The sequence below is a fragment of the Hemibagrus wyckioides genome, linkage group LG03 (genome assembly GCF_019097595.1).
Source record: "Hemibagrus wyckioides isolate EC202008001 linkage group LG03, SWU_Hwy_1.0, whole genome shotgun sequence".
NCBI lineage: Eukaryota > Metazoa > Chordata > Actinopteri > Siluriformes > Bagridae > Hemibagrus > Hemibagrus wyckioides.
Window position 1 is genome coordinate 4,272,463 of NC_080712.1, and position 16,583 is coordinate 4,289,045.

The window sequence follows — 16,583 nt, forward strand, 5'->3', positions numbered from 1 at the left end:
ATTCCACACAGCTACATGTAATCCATATCAATGTATACGTTAGTTAGATGCCCTTATTGTCCAAGGAATCAGGTGTAATATGTCTAAAATGGTTGTTAAATGCCCCCAGTTGTTTTGTGTAGGTGTGGAGGACATGGTGCTTTCTTTCTAGAGGAGCAGAGTGCTGGGGTTGTGCTTACAGAGACTGAGTGGACGCTGTGACCACAGGCACAGTTTAGGACACACACTGACCCAAACTCCCCATCCTGAGACTTTGGAAGAGATCTGTATTCATTAGTTTTAAACTATGTGCAGCAAATTGTGGAATAAATGTGTTTTAATTACATTTCTAGCATCACTTTGCAATGCATTTAACCCCAAATCCTTCTGCAGCTTTTATGGTGGCATGCAACTCCATAATGATGTTGATCTGTCTCTAACACACAGACAGAAATAAAGAGTCTAGAAATCATTTCTAATTTAAAGACTTATTTTGAGCTTGACTCTGACAAGAAGCCATTGTTATAATATGAATAAACAGCTGTCTCTCTCTCTCTCTCTGGCCTTAATATGAAACAGTAACACTCACCGCTTTAATACAACTTTATTTTATTTATTTATTTTTTTCAACATAGTACAGAACTAGCAGTAACAGCCCTTGACACAGAATTACAAAAACTTAAAAAAACTTATTATAAATGATAAAACTACTGCAATGGGCAGAAACAGAAGTGCAGAGTCAAATACTTTAAAAACATTATGCAAAAAAACCAAAACAACAACTGTATTTTATATATCAAACATGTAGATCTTGTATAAGCAGGAACACTGCTGTAATGGCAGCCCTGAACATTCAGACTAAAGCTTTTATCTTTCCTGGGTTCTGGAACAGTGTTTATTCTTCTTCTTCCACAGGCAGTCTGCCTCCTGAAAATATCGGGGAAAGAGCCAAAAATGTGATAAAGAGAAAAGCAGCAGACTTTCATATCCTCATATAAAACTGAATATCTAACTTTTATTAACGGTCATCTTGAAAACATTGCATGGGGAATCTATACTTCATTACAGCACCAGCATGGACTTGACCATGTCCTGATTAGTGCATGTGTCCATCTCTGATCCTGCAGCCCCTGACCCTGTATCTGACTGACCTGAGCCTGTATCTGACTGACCTGAGCCTGTATCTGACCCTGTATCTGACTGACCTGAGCCTGTATCTGACTGACCTGAGCCTGTATCTGACCCTGTATCTGACTGACCTGAGCCTGTATCTGACCCTGTATCTGACTGACCTGAGCCTGTATCTGACCCTGTATCTGACTGACCTGAGCCTGCATCTGACCCTGTATCTGACTGACCTGAGCCTGTATCTGACCCTGTATCTGACTGACCTGAGCCTGTATCTGACTGACCTGACCCTGTATCTGACCCTGTATCTGACTGACTTGAGCCTGTATCTGACCCTGTGTCTGACTGACCTGAGCCTGTATCTGACCCCGTATCTGACTAACCTGAGCCTGTATCTGACTGACCTGACCCCGTATCTGACTAACCTGACCCCGTATCTGACTGACCTGAGCCTGTATCTGACCCTGCATCTGACTGACCTAAGCCTGTATCTGATTGACCTGAGCCTGTATCTGACCCTGTATGTGATTGACCTGAGCCTATATCTGACTGACCTGAGCCTGTATCTGACCCTGTATCTGATTGACCTGAGCCTGTATCTGAGCTTGTATCTGACTGACCTGAGACTGTGTCTGACCCTGTATCTGACTGACCTGAGCCTGTATCTGACCCTGTATCTGACTGACTGGAACCTGTATCTGACCCTGTATCTGACTGACCTGAGCCTGTATCTGACTGACCTGACCCTGTATCTGACTGACTGGAACCTGTATCTGACCCTGTATCTGACTGACCTGAGCCTGTATCTGACTGACCTGACCCTGTATCTGACTGACCTGAACCTGTATCTGACCCTGTATCTGACTGACCTGAGCCTGTATCTGACTGACCTGAGCCTGTATCTGACTGACCTGAGCCTGTATCTGACCCTGTATCTGACTGACCTGAGCCTGTATCTGAGCCTGTATCTGACTGACCTGAGCCTGTATCTGACCCTGTATCTGACTGACCTGAGCCTGTATCTGACCCTGTATCTGACTGACCTGACCCTGTATCTGACTGACCTGAGCCTGTATCTGACCCCGTATCTGACTGACCTGAGCCTGTATCTGACCCCGTATCTGACTAACCTGAGGCTGTATCTGACTGACCTGACCCTGTATCTGACCCTGTATCTGACTGACCTGAACCTGTATCTGACCCTGTATCTGACTGACCTGAACCTGTGGACATGGTGATACAGGACTCTGATTAAGAGTCTGGGTTAATACAGAGATCAGAGTAAACACAAAGTGAAGGTCATTACTTTAAAGCTCTACATTTCATCATGATGAAACTGAACACATGAGCTTAGTGCTGCTAGTGCACTACTCTACTGTTTGAGCAACAATAATGTTATGCTATGATGCTAATGATTGTACAATGATACACTTGTCCAGTTCATTAAAATACTCTTTAGCATAATAACAGAAAGTTTGACTCGATACTACAATAGACACACATTTAAGAAACGGATTAATTAAATCTTCACACTTGCTTAAGACAGGTTCACACACTAACCGGCAGAGTAGCGCGTCAGTGACGTCACTTTACTGATAGGCTGTGATAGGGCAGTAGGTTGAGAAGCAGTGGACCAATGGAGACTTTTATCCCGCCCCCTAATCTGCATACAACTCTACGCGTGATTTTTGGAATAACAAACACTAGCATGCTGGAAAGAACAAACTAGCATCCTTGTGATTCACGTGTTTTATTTATTTTTACGAGTACGATATTTATGGCGCGGATTTGACGCCATATAAAACATTCAGGGCTGGATTAAACTCTTTCCGGTCTCGAGCCCTATTGATAAGGATTAGCCCTAGCCACGTCCCTGGTTACCATGGAAATGTTCTGACAACAGAATCAGAATCAGAACAGTGACGTGGGACTGCTGAAGAGTTGATCATTTCTACTTTGGAGACGGTTCACACTTTCAGACTGAGGTAAGAGAGATTATTTTGTGTCTTCAAACTGACAGGTGTTTAAAACTCTAATTTAATGATCTAAATGAAAACAATATCCATTTAGTCAAAGTAGGTCTTAAAGGAAAACAGGTTGGAGAGCCCTGCTCTATAAAGTTCTGTTGTTGTGTAGATTTACAGCAGTTCAGTGAAGATCATGGCAACGAAGGTGATGAGAAAACGCGTTAAGGTTTTTGTTCTCCTTTTTTATTATCGTCCTTTTATCACGTAGTTTCTTCCTAATACTAATTTAGCTAACATTAGCTAGTTCAGGCTAGCTACACACGAGCTAGTAGCAGAGACTGCGCCTTGTGCACTAGAAATGTACAGATTTCTGCTTCCTAAAGATACTGTGACAGACACTAATGTTAGTGGATCGGTCCCTGATTCTCGTCCGGCACCAAGACCGTGCTTCTGCTCCCCATGTAGGGTTTTAGTCCTGCATATGCCATGAGAAAGACGGTGCATTTGTGACAGAGGGGTCACTGACCGGACAGCTGCACGAGACCGTGAGCTGCAAAAGCACGTGCCGTGTCCGGTGTGCACATACATGACATTTAGCAAGAGTTTGTCCAAACAAGCCGGAGATTAATGATCTGATCAAATCTATTAGTTCAGAAAGCTCCTGCATTGATTGGGTGTACTTCTGTCATGTTGAAAACTGCTATTAAAACTGATCAGAACTAAAGGTTGTGAAGTCTAAATGTACAAACTACATTTAGACTTCACAACCTTTAGTTCTGATCAGTTTTAATAGCAGCGATTATATTAGTGTGTAGTTAGGGGTTTATTCACTGCTATTCAGGTGTTATTTACCAGCTGTGACTGACGTCATGTGGCTGAGGGCGTGTGACTGACGTCATGTGACTGAGGGCGTGTTAGGGCATGTGACTGAGGACATGTTAGGGCCTGTTAGGACATGTGACTGAGGACATGTTAGGGCCTGTTAGGACATGTGACTGAGGACATGTTAGGGCCTGTTACTACTTTGGAGACGGTTCACACTTTCAGACTGAGGTAAGAGAGATTTTTTTGTGTCTTCAAACTGACAAGTGTTTAGAGCAACATTCAGACAGGACGGATTACTAACTGAATCACTGTGTGTGTGTGTGTGTGTGTGCGTGCACACTGTAGGAAAGCTGCTGGGGGAAGGAAGCTACGGCTCGGTCTATGCTGGAATCCGTAAGGCAGATAAATGAATGAATGATGATTCATCACTGGCCTGTGGTTCTGTCCTGGGGAACCTGATGGTCTGTCCTCCAGATGTTGAATCACCATTGGCCTGTGGTTCTGTCCTGGTGAGCGTGATGGTCTGCTCTCCAGATGTAGACGGATGAAGTTCATCACTCAGGCAAAACCAAAGCCCATTACTCTCCTCATCACCTGTACAGACTGTTCATTTAGATTTTATCTGAGGAGATTTTGTGATATTTGAGTTTCAGTATAGTTTGTAAACTCTCCTCATCACCTTTACATTTAGATTTTATTTGATAAGATTTTGTTATTAGTGCAGTCATAAATCTTAAGGTTTTTTTTTTAATATAAAACATCACTGGCAAGTACACAGACTAAATATTATGTATTATGAAAAGTGATGTCTATAATATTTACATTATTATTATTACACCTGACATCACGTATATAGATGCACATTGGATATTGAGTTCTTTGAACTGAGAACTGAAGTTCAGATCAAAATTGTTGAGAATAATCAAAACAGTTCTAATATGTAAGTTTATTCCTACCGTTCCTATCCTATCACGCCTCAGCTAGCGTACTTCACATCACTTATTCTGCCTCACCTTACCTGCATCACCCGGCCTGCATCACCCAGCCTGCCCCTCTCAGCCCAGCTCACACAGCTTGCCCCATATGGCTAACCCCCCCCGACCTGCCCTGCTCTGCCTGTCCACGTAGACTGCCCTGACCCTGCTTGGCCCGTCCGGCCCGCCCCGCCTGCCTACCTAGCCCGGCGGCCTCTGCTCACCGCTCACCAGACCTGTGCATGCTAGTTATCCCTGCTAGGGAGATATTTGTACAGGTGGGGTGTAGATAGGTAGATATTTGTGTAGGTGGGGTGTAGATAGGTAGATATTTCTGAAAGTTGGTTGTAGATAGGTAGATATTTGTGTAGGTGGGGTGTAGATAGGTAGATATTTGTGTAGGTGGGGTGTAGATAGGTAGATATTTGTGTAGGTGGGGTGTAGATAGGTAGATATTTGTGTAGGTGGGGTGTAGATAGGTAGATATTTGTGTAGGTGGGGTGTAGATAGGTAGATATTTGTGTAGGTGGGGTGTAGATAGGTGGATATTTGTGTAGGTGGGGTGTAGATAGGTGGATATTTGTGTAGGTGGGGTGTAGATAGGTGGATATTTGTGAAGGTGGTGTGTAGATAGGTAGATATTTGTGAAGGTGGTGTGTAGATAGGTGGATATTTGTGAAGGTGGTGTGTAGATAGGTAGATATTTGTGTAGGTGGGGTGTAGATAGGTAGATATTTGTGTAGGTGGGGTGTAGATAGGTAGATATTTGTGTAGGTGGGGTGTAGATAGGTAGATATTTGTGTAGGTGGGGTGTAGATAGGTAGATATTTGTGTAGGTGGGGTGTAGATAGGTAGATATTTGTGTAGGTGGGGTGTAGATAGGTAGATATTTGTGTAGGTGGGGTGTAGATAGGTAGATATTTGTGTAGGTGGGGTGTAGATAGGTAGATATTTGTGTAGGTGGGGTGTAGATAGGTAGATATTTGTGTAGGTGGGGTGTAGATAGGTAGATATTTGTGTAGGTGGGGTGTAGATAGGTAGATATTTGTGTAGGTGGGGTGTAGATAGGTAGATATTTGTGTAGGTGGGGTGTAGATAGGTAGATATTTGTGTAGGTGGGGTGTAGATAGGTAGATATTTGTGTAGGTGGGGTGTAGATAGGTAGATATTTGTGTAGGTGGGGTGTAGATAGGTAGATATTTGTGTAGGTGGGGTGTAGATAGGTAGATATTTGTGTAGGTGGGGTATTTGTGTGTAGGTTAGTAGGTGTGTGTAGGTGGTCTGTCAGTGAGCAGGTTGGTGGACAGTTGTTCAGGTCAGTAGGTGTGTGTAGGTGGTCTGTCAGTGAGCAGGTTGGTGGACTGTTGTTCAGGTCAGTAGGTGTGTGTAGGTGGTCTGTCAGTGAGCTGGTAGGTGGACAGTTGTTCAGGTCAGTAGGTATGTGTAGGTGGTCTGTCAGTGAGCAGGTTGGTGGACAGTTGTGCTGGTCAGTAGGTTGAGTTTCAGGTGTTTAGGTGTGAAGTAGAGCTGCACGATTCTGGACCAAATGAGAAATACGTTGTAATTTTCAAAAATATTTTTATCGATAAATAAAACGTTTTTTTAGAATATAAATCACACTTTTCTATTTCTTTGAACTTTAGTCGTTTAGAAACCCTGCACCTTAAATTACCAAACGTAAACAAAACAGAAAAAATGCTCTTGGCTTTAATTAAATTTAAACAAATATAAACAAATGACTACCAGGTTTTTCATGAGAAATAAATAAAAATCACAATTTTGTCATAAAAATATTCATATAAAATAGAAGAAGCCCTCAAAATGTAATATAAAGAGGCGCTTCTTATTTCACTTTTGTAGTAATGAATAGAATTTATTAAAAAAAAACACAAAAATTAATATTAATGAATTTATTTTAATTATTTAAATAGAATTTATTACTTATAAAAAATAAAATCATCTTAATAATCTATAATGAGAATAATAAAATAATCTTATTTTTATCTTATTAGTTTTAATTATGTTATGTTTATTGTATTATTTTATCTTATTTTTAAGCCTTTTAGTAAATTAAATTAGACATTATTTTAATCCAAATAGATTTTAAATCATAATTTTTACTCACATGTGAAAGACAGTGTGAAGGTGTTTGTAACAACATCGGTTTAGTGTCATTCAGTTAGTCATTTATTGACGCTCCCCTGCGCTGAATAACGTCGCTTTTATTAACGTTAGTGTGGTCTGTAATGTTTCAGGTGATTAAACAGGTTGGTGGTGTTACCCTTTGGTGTAGAAACCGTGACTAAACATTGCTTGTAATGCAGCGTAATCTAGTTTAAAACCGAAAAAATAGACGATACTTGGGAACGCTCCTCTCTCCTCGTTACACTTCTCTCATTTCCATGAAAATAGATTTAGCTGAACTGTAGTAAAGTAGGATTACGATGGTGTGGAATCGTGATGGCCGTTTTTTAAGGAGTAATCGTACAGCTCTAGTTCCTAGTTAGGTGTGTGTTCAGGTCGGTGGATTCGGCGGGGCGAGAGGGTGCAGTAGACTGGGCGGGACTGGGTAGGCCGGGAGGGGGTGGGGGGTGGTCATGTTTAGGTAGGTGGAGGGGCAGGGAACGTTGTGTGAGTGACAGGCGGGGCCCGCCGGAGGGCGGACACGCTTGATAGGTCTGGAGGGGGTGGGCGGTGGTGTCGTACGGTGGCCGGGAGGCGGGCGATGGAGTGGGCTGTGTCGGAGCGGGTGGGGTAGGGCTGGGCTGCGTGGTACAGGCAGATGGGGTGGGCGGGAGGGGGGGGCCTATTGGGGTAGCTGCGTGGGCTGGGCTGACTGGGGCAGGTGGGTGTGTGAGGCCTGGTGGTGCAGGTGGGTGTGGCAGAATGTGGTGGTCAGTATGCAGTTAGGTGGGTAAGAAGGAAGGTAGGTAGTTTTGATGAACCTCCTTTCAACCACGAAAGGCACCAAATTGTTTAAAAAGAAACAGATTCTTTTTCACAGTCCATTCTGTGACGAGCGGTCAATCCCACCATGGGTCAGACACCCAGGTCTAAAGTGGGACAACCTTTAACCTTTAAGGGACTTGCCAGTTTTGTTTAAGTTAATGTTTTTTTCATTCATTTTTATTATTATTACTACAACAGTGGAACCTCGGCATACAAATTTAATTCAGAAATAATGTAAATGTAGATAATCCGTTCCAGCCTCCCAAAAATCTACAACTTAGCCGGCGTTCGGTTCGGTTCGTTCGTATGTTGAAAATGCTTCATATGCCGATGCTAATTTCTTCCAAAATTTCAATTCTTAAGGAGAAAATTTGAAGACGGGATTTTTATGTCGAGGTTCCACTGTAGTATTATTATTATTATTATTATTATTATTATTATTATTATTTTATAATCATTTGTTTTTTAAACATAATATCTGCTGTATGGCCATCCATAAGGACTATGGAGCCTTGCTCCTGGTTTTTTCTTTTTTTTTATTCTAAGATGTAAATGTTATATTAAATCACGGTCACGTATTCCTTGGCTAGGTATTGTTCTAAGTGTTATCACCCAAATGGTCGGGCGATACTAAATGGTAATCACAGTCACGTATACCCTTTGTTCAGGGACGGTTCTTGATGTCTTGCTGCCGCTCCCAGACTAATAATTGATTGGATTAAGTGTTCTAAATGTTTGGTTCTTAAGAAGAAACATTATGATAAGTTTGCCTAGTGGAATGGAGCCATAACCAGTGTGCATGAGGTGAAGTTTCGATGACGGGTAAGATTCTCTGAGGGCCGAAGGAGGATAACCCACTGCAGGGCTTCACCGCCACTGGGCACCTGCCCGAAATGGGAGGTGTAATCTGTGTAAAGGAAGTGTTGTGATGCTTCAGGGCCAAAAGCATCAAAGGGGGGGACTGTAAGAAACTACAGACTGCCTCAAACCAGATTCCACTCCACAGTACACATGTGAAAGAGCTCATTCCCAAAAAGGCTTAAATATCATATAGAAATATCTTTAATTCAAATCAGTTTATCTATTTGGTATCTTTACATTGTCTTAAAGCAGCATTACCAAACATTTAGAACACTTAATCCAATCAATTATTAGTCTGGGAGCGGCAGCAAGACATCAAGAACAGTCCCTGAACAAAGGGTATACGTGACCGTGATTACCATTTAGTGTCACCCGACCATTTGGGACATTTGGGACACTTAGAACAATACCTAGCCAAGGAATACGTGACCTTGATGACCATTTAAGGACATCCGGCTAGACGACAGTATCATCCAGCCATTTGGGGAAAGTTCTTACACTAATTTACATTTAAAGTGAAACTCATTTAAATTACACTCGGGAAACACTGTATAAAAGGTTTGAGCAGGATTTGTCCTGCGTTCTTTTTGACTCTGATGAACCCAAAGTACTTTATGTATTTTGTCACTGTGACGCTGCAATAAACTTCTACATTAAGATCTTCAATGCCCTCATTTGTTTTTTAAATATAATATCTGCTGTATGGCCATCCATAAGGACTATGGAGCCTTGCTCCTGTTGTTTTTTTTTTATTCTAAGATGTAAATGTTATATAAACGTTAGATTTAAGTAGAATTTAAGGTTTTTCCATTGTCATTTACTGCATTTAGCAGAAGGCTTTATCCAGAGCAGCTTCCAGAAGTGCTTTTGAAGACTCTGTCAATAAAAACACATCGACACTAGTTCACTAAGAATCACTGAAATGAACCAAAATGAATTCTATCTACTCTAAGATCATAAGCGTTATTATAACCATTACAGTGTTTTACTGTATCAGTGTGAAACCAAGCACTGATCCAATAATGAGTAAAACACACAAGCCCAAATTTCTGAAGGCTCCAGTAGTGCAGCTGGGGTAATAGCAGTGTGAGACGAGGTGTGGATGTAATGACGGGGTCAGAGCCCTTCTGTAAGTCGCTCTGGATCAGGCCTTCTGCTAATTACATTATATAATTATTATTATATGTATATATAACATTGGAAATAAAAATAAATAAAAATCTTGCTGTTCTTCTTTCAAATTGCACAAGATACACACACACAAGGTTAGGCAGTAACTTTTAGACTAAAATCCCTCAGTTTCATGTTGAATCTTCTGAGTTTATCGAGTGGGATAGAATATAAATTAAAAAAAGGGAAATGGTTAAAGTGATCGATATAAAATCATCGAGCTAAAGTTTTAGTCAGTAAGAAAATAGTGTATTTGAATGCAAATAACTATAAATAGATAAATCTATAAATGGGTTTCTATTTCCACAGACAGGCAGATCCACAGCTTGTATAATCCAGTGAGATTGCTCTGATTTTCTCAGTAGCACAGACGATACAGTCTGCTTTGGAGAAAACGTCCCACAATCCATTTCTGATCACTTTTAAATAGATTAATCTGCTATTGGATTTTCTTTAGAAAATGGATTAATACATATCTCTAGAAAATTATAATACCATATCTATCTTTTTCAGCTTTATTTCCAAATTTTCACCTTACAACATCAAACTACTGAAAGGTAAGGGTTCTGAAAATGAATAAAAAACTGAAAAAGTAGAATACCAGAGATGGAAAAGTCATCAGACTCCTGATTTAATACTTCATAGAGCCACCTTTTGCTTGAATTACAGCCATTGATCTTTTTGGATTAGTCTGTTTTAGCTTTGCACACCTAGATTAGGGAAAATTTGCCCATTCTTCCTCATAGAATTGCTCAAGTTCAGTCAAATTCCATGGTGAGTGACGATGAACTGCTCTTCATCTCTCAGACAGATGGGATTTAAGTCAGGGCTCTGACTCGGCCACTCAAGTACATTCACCTTCCTACCCTTAAGCCACGGTGTTGTTCTTTTGGCGTTATGTTTAGGGTCATTGTCGTGTTGGAAGGTGAATGATCTGCCCATCTTCAGCTGTCTAGCAGAGGGACACAGATTTTCCTCAACAATTTGGATGTACTTGGCAGCATCCATTTTCTCTTCAATCCTGAATAATCACTCAGTCCTCACTGAAGAGAAACACCTCCACAACATAATGCTGAATTTCTATAGGCACTGTACATATAATATAGTATAAAAGAGTATAATGTAGTAACATAGAAACAGTGAGAATTAGTTACAAATATGTCAAGAAGTCCAGTACGTACATATTAGTCTGATATGATGGAGTAAATATTTAAAGAATATTTCTGTTTAGTTTTGGACTTTTACACAGAGTTACAAGGCTAATAGGAGAGGAATCAGCTTCATGGATCACCTTAAGGCATCACACCAACTCAGTAACACACCCTGTCTGTTATAGCACATAGCAGGAGGCCTGGGTTCCATAAACAGGGTAATACAGAGCCTTGCAAAAGTATTTGGTGTGTTTCCTCTTTTATTTAGATTTCATGTAAAGGATCTAGTCCAGATTGTTGATGTGGAATGAAACAAATAAGATTAAAACTGCTAACTCGGCTAGTAAGAAAACACACTTCCTAGTTTTTCCAGCATGAAAGACCACAAACATTCAGTCCAGTTCAGTCTCTCTCTCTCTCGCTCTCTCTCACAATCATACAACCTGAAGTTTTCAATAAGTGTTCCAATAAATGTAAAAAGTGTAAATATTTTCATATTCCCATTGTGTACACATTCATTCTGTATATGATTTTCTGCTCATTTTTTATGAAGGGTGCCAATACTTCTGTTATCTACACAGGACATGTGCAGAGACACCAATATTCCTACAAAGGGGAAAATCCAAAGGAGTTTAAAGAGGAAAGCAAGTATTTACACAGAGCCCACATTTCTCACATTTTCAGTGCCATGTCTCAGTGATTCAGATTCATCCACAGAGTCGATCAAAGAAATGTGAATCATTTAACAATTATATTTAAGTTAATATTTTTAATATATAAAAATGATACTGTGTAAGGGATTGTTCAAACGGTTGTTTGTTTTCCTCAAACACTACTCCACACACAGCGATAGAACGTTTGATTCAATTTACTGAGACGATTCAATGAATCGAACGTCCAAAAGATTCGACCGATTCATTTTTGTTCGTCCGAGTTTTTTTATTGTCATTTCAGCCACATATAGCTGACGCAGTACATAGTGAAATGAGACAACGTTTCTCCAGGACCCTGGTGCTACAGAAACATACAACATATAATTACAAACACAGAAACAACACAGAGCTAGGGGCAGAAGTTTGTCCTAGCCACATAAAGTGCAACCAGGCGCAAACAGAGCAAAGACTGGACAGTGCAGAAACAGTGAGTACAAAAATCAACACAAGACAGGACACATAGAGCCGAAAAAGAACATGGGAAATTAAATGAAACTGTAAAAAGCAGGTATCTAATAACATATATGATATTCTGATGAGTTCTAAACAACTGTTCTACCACTTACCCCTAAACCAGGGGTGTCCAGTTTTATCCCCAAAGGCCCCGTGTGGGTGCAGGTTTTCATTCCAATCCAGCAGGAGCCACAGCTGATTCCACCTGCTTAATCAGATGATCTTGGCTTTCTGCTGGGTTGGAATGAAACCTGCCCCCCCCCCGGCCCTTTGGGGATAAGATTAGACACCTCTGCCCTAAACTAAGAGCTCGCTGAGGACATCCTTTATGTTCTTGGATAATTCCATTGGTGCAAAACACTTATTGACACTTCAGGCCGTGGTTTGTTTAGCTAAAATTTTAATGGTAGAGCTAAACCACTACGGCTGCGGTATATTTTCGGCCGCCGACCCTCTACTGGCGCTCTTCTGTGTTTTTGCTCCCGTCTGCGCATGCGCGCACTGTTGGCCCCCTGTCCAGTTCATTCAGCAGTGTCCGCTCCTCGGTCACAGGTATGTTACTTTACAGGTATGTTACTGTACTTTAAAATGACATTAGCGTGTGTTTGTTTTTGTTTACAGTTAATGCTCATATTATCTTCTCTGCATGGCCGTATCAGACATTGTTCGTGAATGATTAATGTAAACGCTAAACTATGCACGAGCTTGACTTAAATATGAGTTTTGTGTTAAAACATATCGATTATGATTTTTTTCCTTCCGTGTATGTTCTGTCTCGTTATTTATCTGTTTATCGTCTTTATCGTACTTTCTCGTCTTTATTGTCTGGTGAATGAATGAACGGTGTTGTATTTACTTGTGTAATGTTTGTTTTTTGTCTTTGTTCTTGTTTGTTTATTGTGATATTGTGAAACATGTACGCGATGCTAAACGAGATTGTTTATGTCTGTTTACCTGCTTAATAATAAATTCAAGGAAGGTTTATTATTTATTTATTTATTTATTATTGTAGTGTTTATCAGGTTACATCTATTACAGCATGTCTAAATGACGTTAGTTTTGTCCTATTGGGAGTGTTTGCTCTGATTATTAATGATAACCTTATTTGTGCTTTTATGTATTTAATGACTAAAAAAAAACAGTTTTATGATTCATGTTACACTGAGTATCTAATCTAGCCATGGGGTCACAGTCCAGTAACTTCTGTGCCGGGCCCAAGCCCGGATAAATAGAGGGGGCTGCGTCAGGAAGGGCATCCGGCGTAAAACATTGCCAAATTTAACCATGCGAATCGTCAGTACTCTGAATTTCATACCGGATCGGTCGAGGCCCGGGTTAACGACGACCGCCATCGGCACCGTTGACCTACAGGGAGCTGGTGGAAATTGGGCTACTGTTGGTCGAAGAAGTAGAGGAGGGAGGAGAGTGTGCAGACAGAGAGAGAAGAGGAAAGGTAAGAGTGTAGAACTGAGAATAGGAACTCTGAATGTTGGTACTATGACAGGGAAAGGTAGAGAGCTGGCTGATATGATGGACAGAAGGAAGGTGGACCAGGTGGAAGGGCAGCAAGGCTCGTAGTATAGGAGCAGGATTTTATTATGGTGTGGATAGTAAGAGAAATGGGGTAGGTGTGGTCCTGAAGGAGGAGTTTGTGAGGAATGTTCTGGAGGTGATGAGAGTGTCAGACAGGGTGATGAGTCTGAAGTTCGAGGTTGAAGGGGTGATGTTGAATGTTGTTAGTGGTTATGCCCCACAGGTAGGTTGTAAGTTAGAGGAGAAAGAGAGATTCTGGAGTGAATTAGTTGAGGTGATGGAGACTATTACCACGGGTGAGAGAGTGGTGATAGGAGCAGATTTTAATGGACATGTTGGTGAGGGGAACACAGGTGATGAGGAGGTGATGGGCAAGTTTGGAGTTAAGGAAGGGAACCTTGAAGGACAGATGGTAGTGGACTTTGCTAAGAGGATGGACATGGCTGTGGTTAACACTTATTTTCAGAAGAGGGAGGAGCATAGAGTGACTTACAAGAGTGGAGATAGGAGCACACAGGTAGACTACATCCTATGTAGAAGAGGCAATCTGAAAGAGATTAGTGCAGTAGTGATCAGGGAGGCAGGAAGAAAGGTGCTGGGTGTGTCATCTGGAAGGAGGAAAGAAGATAAGGAGACTTGGTGGTGGAATGAGGAAGTTCAGGATAGTATTCAGAGGAAGAGGTTAGCCAAGAAGAAGTGGGACATGGACAGGACTGAAGAGAATAGACAGGAATACAAGGAGTTACAGCGCAGAGTGAAGAGGGAGGTGTCTAAGGCCAAGCAGAAGGCGTATGACGAGTTGTACACTAGGTTAGACACCAGAGAAGGAGAGAAGGACTTGTACAGGTTAGCTAGGCAGAGGATTCGAGATGGGGAGGATGTGCAGCAAGTTAGAGTTATTAAGGATAGAGATGGAAAGGTGCTCACAAGTGAGGAGAGTGTACAGAGGAGATGGAAGGAGTACTTTGAAGAGCTGATGAATGAGGAAAATGAGAGGGAAAAAAAGAGTAGAAGGGGTGAACTCTGTGGAACAGAAAGTAGATAAGATTAGAAAGGATGAAGTCAGGAAGGCTTTGAAGAGGATGAAAAGTGGAAAGGCAGTTGGTCCTGACGACATCCCGGTGGAGGTCTGGAAGTGTCTAGGAGAGGCAGCAGTGGAATTTTAACTAGTTTGTTTAACAGGGTTTTAGAGAGTGAGAAGATGATGAGGAATGGAGAAGAAGTGTATTAGTGCCGATCTTTAAGAATAAGGGTGACGTGCAGAGTTGCAGCAACTATAGGGGGATAAAGCTGATGAGCCATACAAGGATCTATGGGAAAGAGTAGTGGAAGCTAGGTTAAGGAAGGTAGTGGACATTTATGAGCAGCAGTATGGCTTCATGCCCAGAAAGAGCACAACAGATGCAATTTTTGCTCTGAGAATGTTGATGGAGAAGTATAGGGACGGTCAGAGAGAGTTGCACGGTGTGTTTGTAGACTTGGAGAAAGCGTATGACAGGGTGCCAAGAGAAGAGCTGTGGTACTGTATGAGGAAGTCAGGAGTAGCAGAGAAGTATGTCAGAGTGGTGCAGGACATGTATGACAGGAGCAGGACAGTGGTGAGGTGTGCTGTAGGGCACACAGAGGAGTTCAAAGTGGAGGTGGGACTGCATCAGGGATCGGCTCTGAGCCCCTTCCTGTTTGCTATGGTGATGGACCAGTTATCAGAGGAGGTCAGACAGGAGTCTCCTTGGACAATGATGTTTGCAGATGACATTGTGATCTGTAGTGAGAGCAGGGAGCAGGTGGAGGAAAACTTGGAGAGGTGGAGGTTTGCGCTGGAGAGAAGAGGAATGAAACTCGGTCGTAGTAAGACTGAGTACATGTGTGTGAATGAAAGGGAGGGAAGTGGAACGGTAAGATTACAGGGTGAAGAGGTGAAGAAGGTACAGGAGTTTAGGTACTTGGGGTCAACAGTCCAGAGTAATGGACAGTGTGGGAAAGAGGTAAAGAAGTGAGTGCAGGCAGGTTGGAATGGGTGGAGAAAGGTGTCAGGAGTTCTGTGTGATAGAAAAATTTCAGCAAGAATCAAGGGGAAGGTGTACAAGATAGTGGTGAGACCGGCCATGCTGTATGGTCTAGAGGCAGTGTCACTGAGGAAGAGACAGGAGTCAGAGCTGGAGGTAGCAGAGCTGAAGATGTTGAGGTTCTCTTTGGGAGTGACAAGGTTGGACAGGATTAGGAACGAGTACATCAGAGGGACAGCTCATGTTGGAGGTTTGGGGGACAAAGTTACTGAGGACAGATTAAGATGGTTTGGACATGTTCAGAGGAGGGAGAGTGAGTATATTGGTAGGAGAATGTTGGACATGGAGCTGCCAGGCAGGAGGAAAAGAGGAAGGCCAAAGAGGAGGTATATGGATGTAATAAATGAGGATATGAAGCTAGTGGGTGCAAGTGTTGAGGATGCAGAAGATAGGGATAGGTGGAGAGAGATGATAGGATGTGAAGACCCCTGAAGGGAAAAGCCTGTCATCATAATACACATAAATAATCTCATCTCATCTCATCTGTTGTGCATTAATCACTAAAGTTAAAAGTAAAAGGTAATGTAAGAATGGAGTATTTAAAACCTTTTATATTGTTATACACAAATGCCTGACAAGATTTTGTATCTTGCAGTACCTTCTGCTGCCCTCTCCATACCACCCGAGTTCTTTCAGAGAGAACTTGCATCCACCAAGCAACAGGTGGAGGAGAAAAGACTGCAGAAACGCAAGAGGCCTGAAGCTCACCATCAGGTGAGAAGATCATCGGAGTCTCTCTTCCCTCTATTATGGACATGTACTCCACACGCTGCATCCGTAAAGCAAACAGCATTGTGGACGACCCCACACCCCC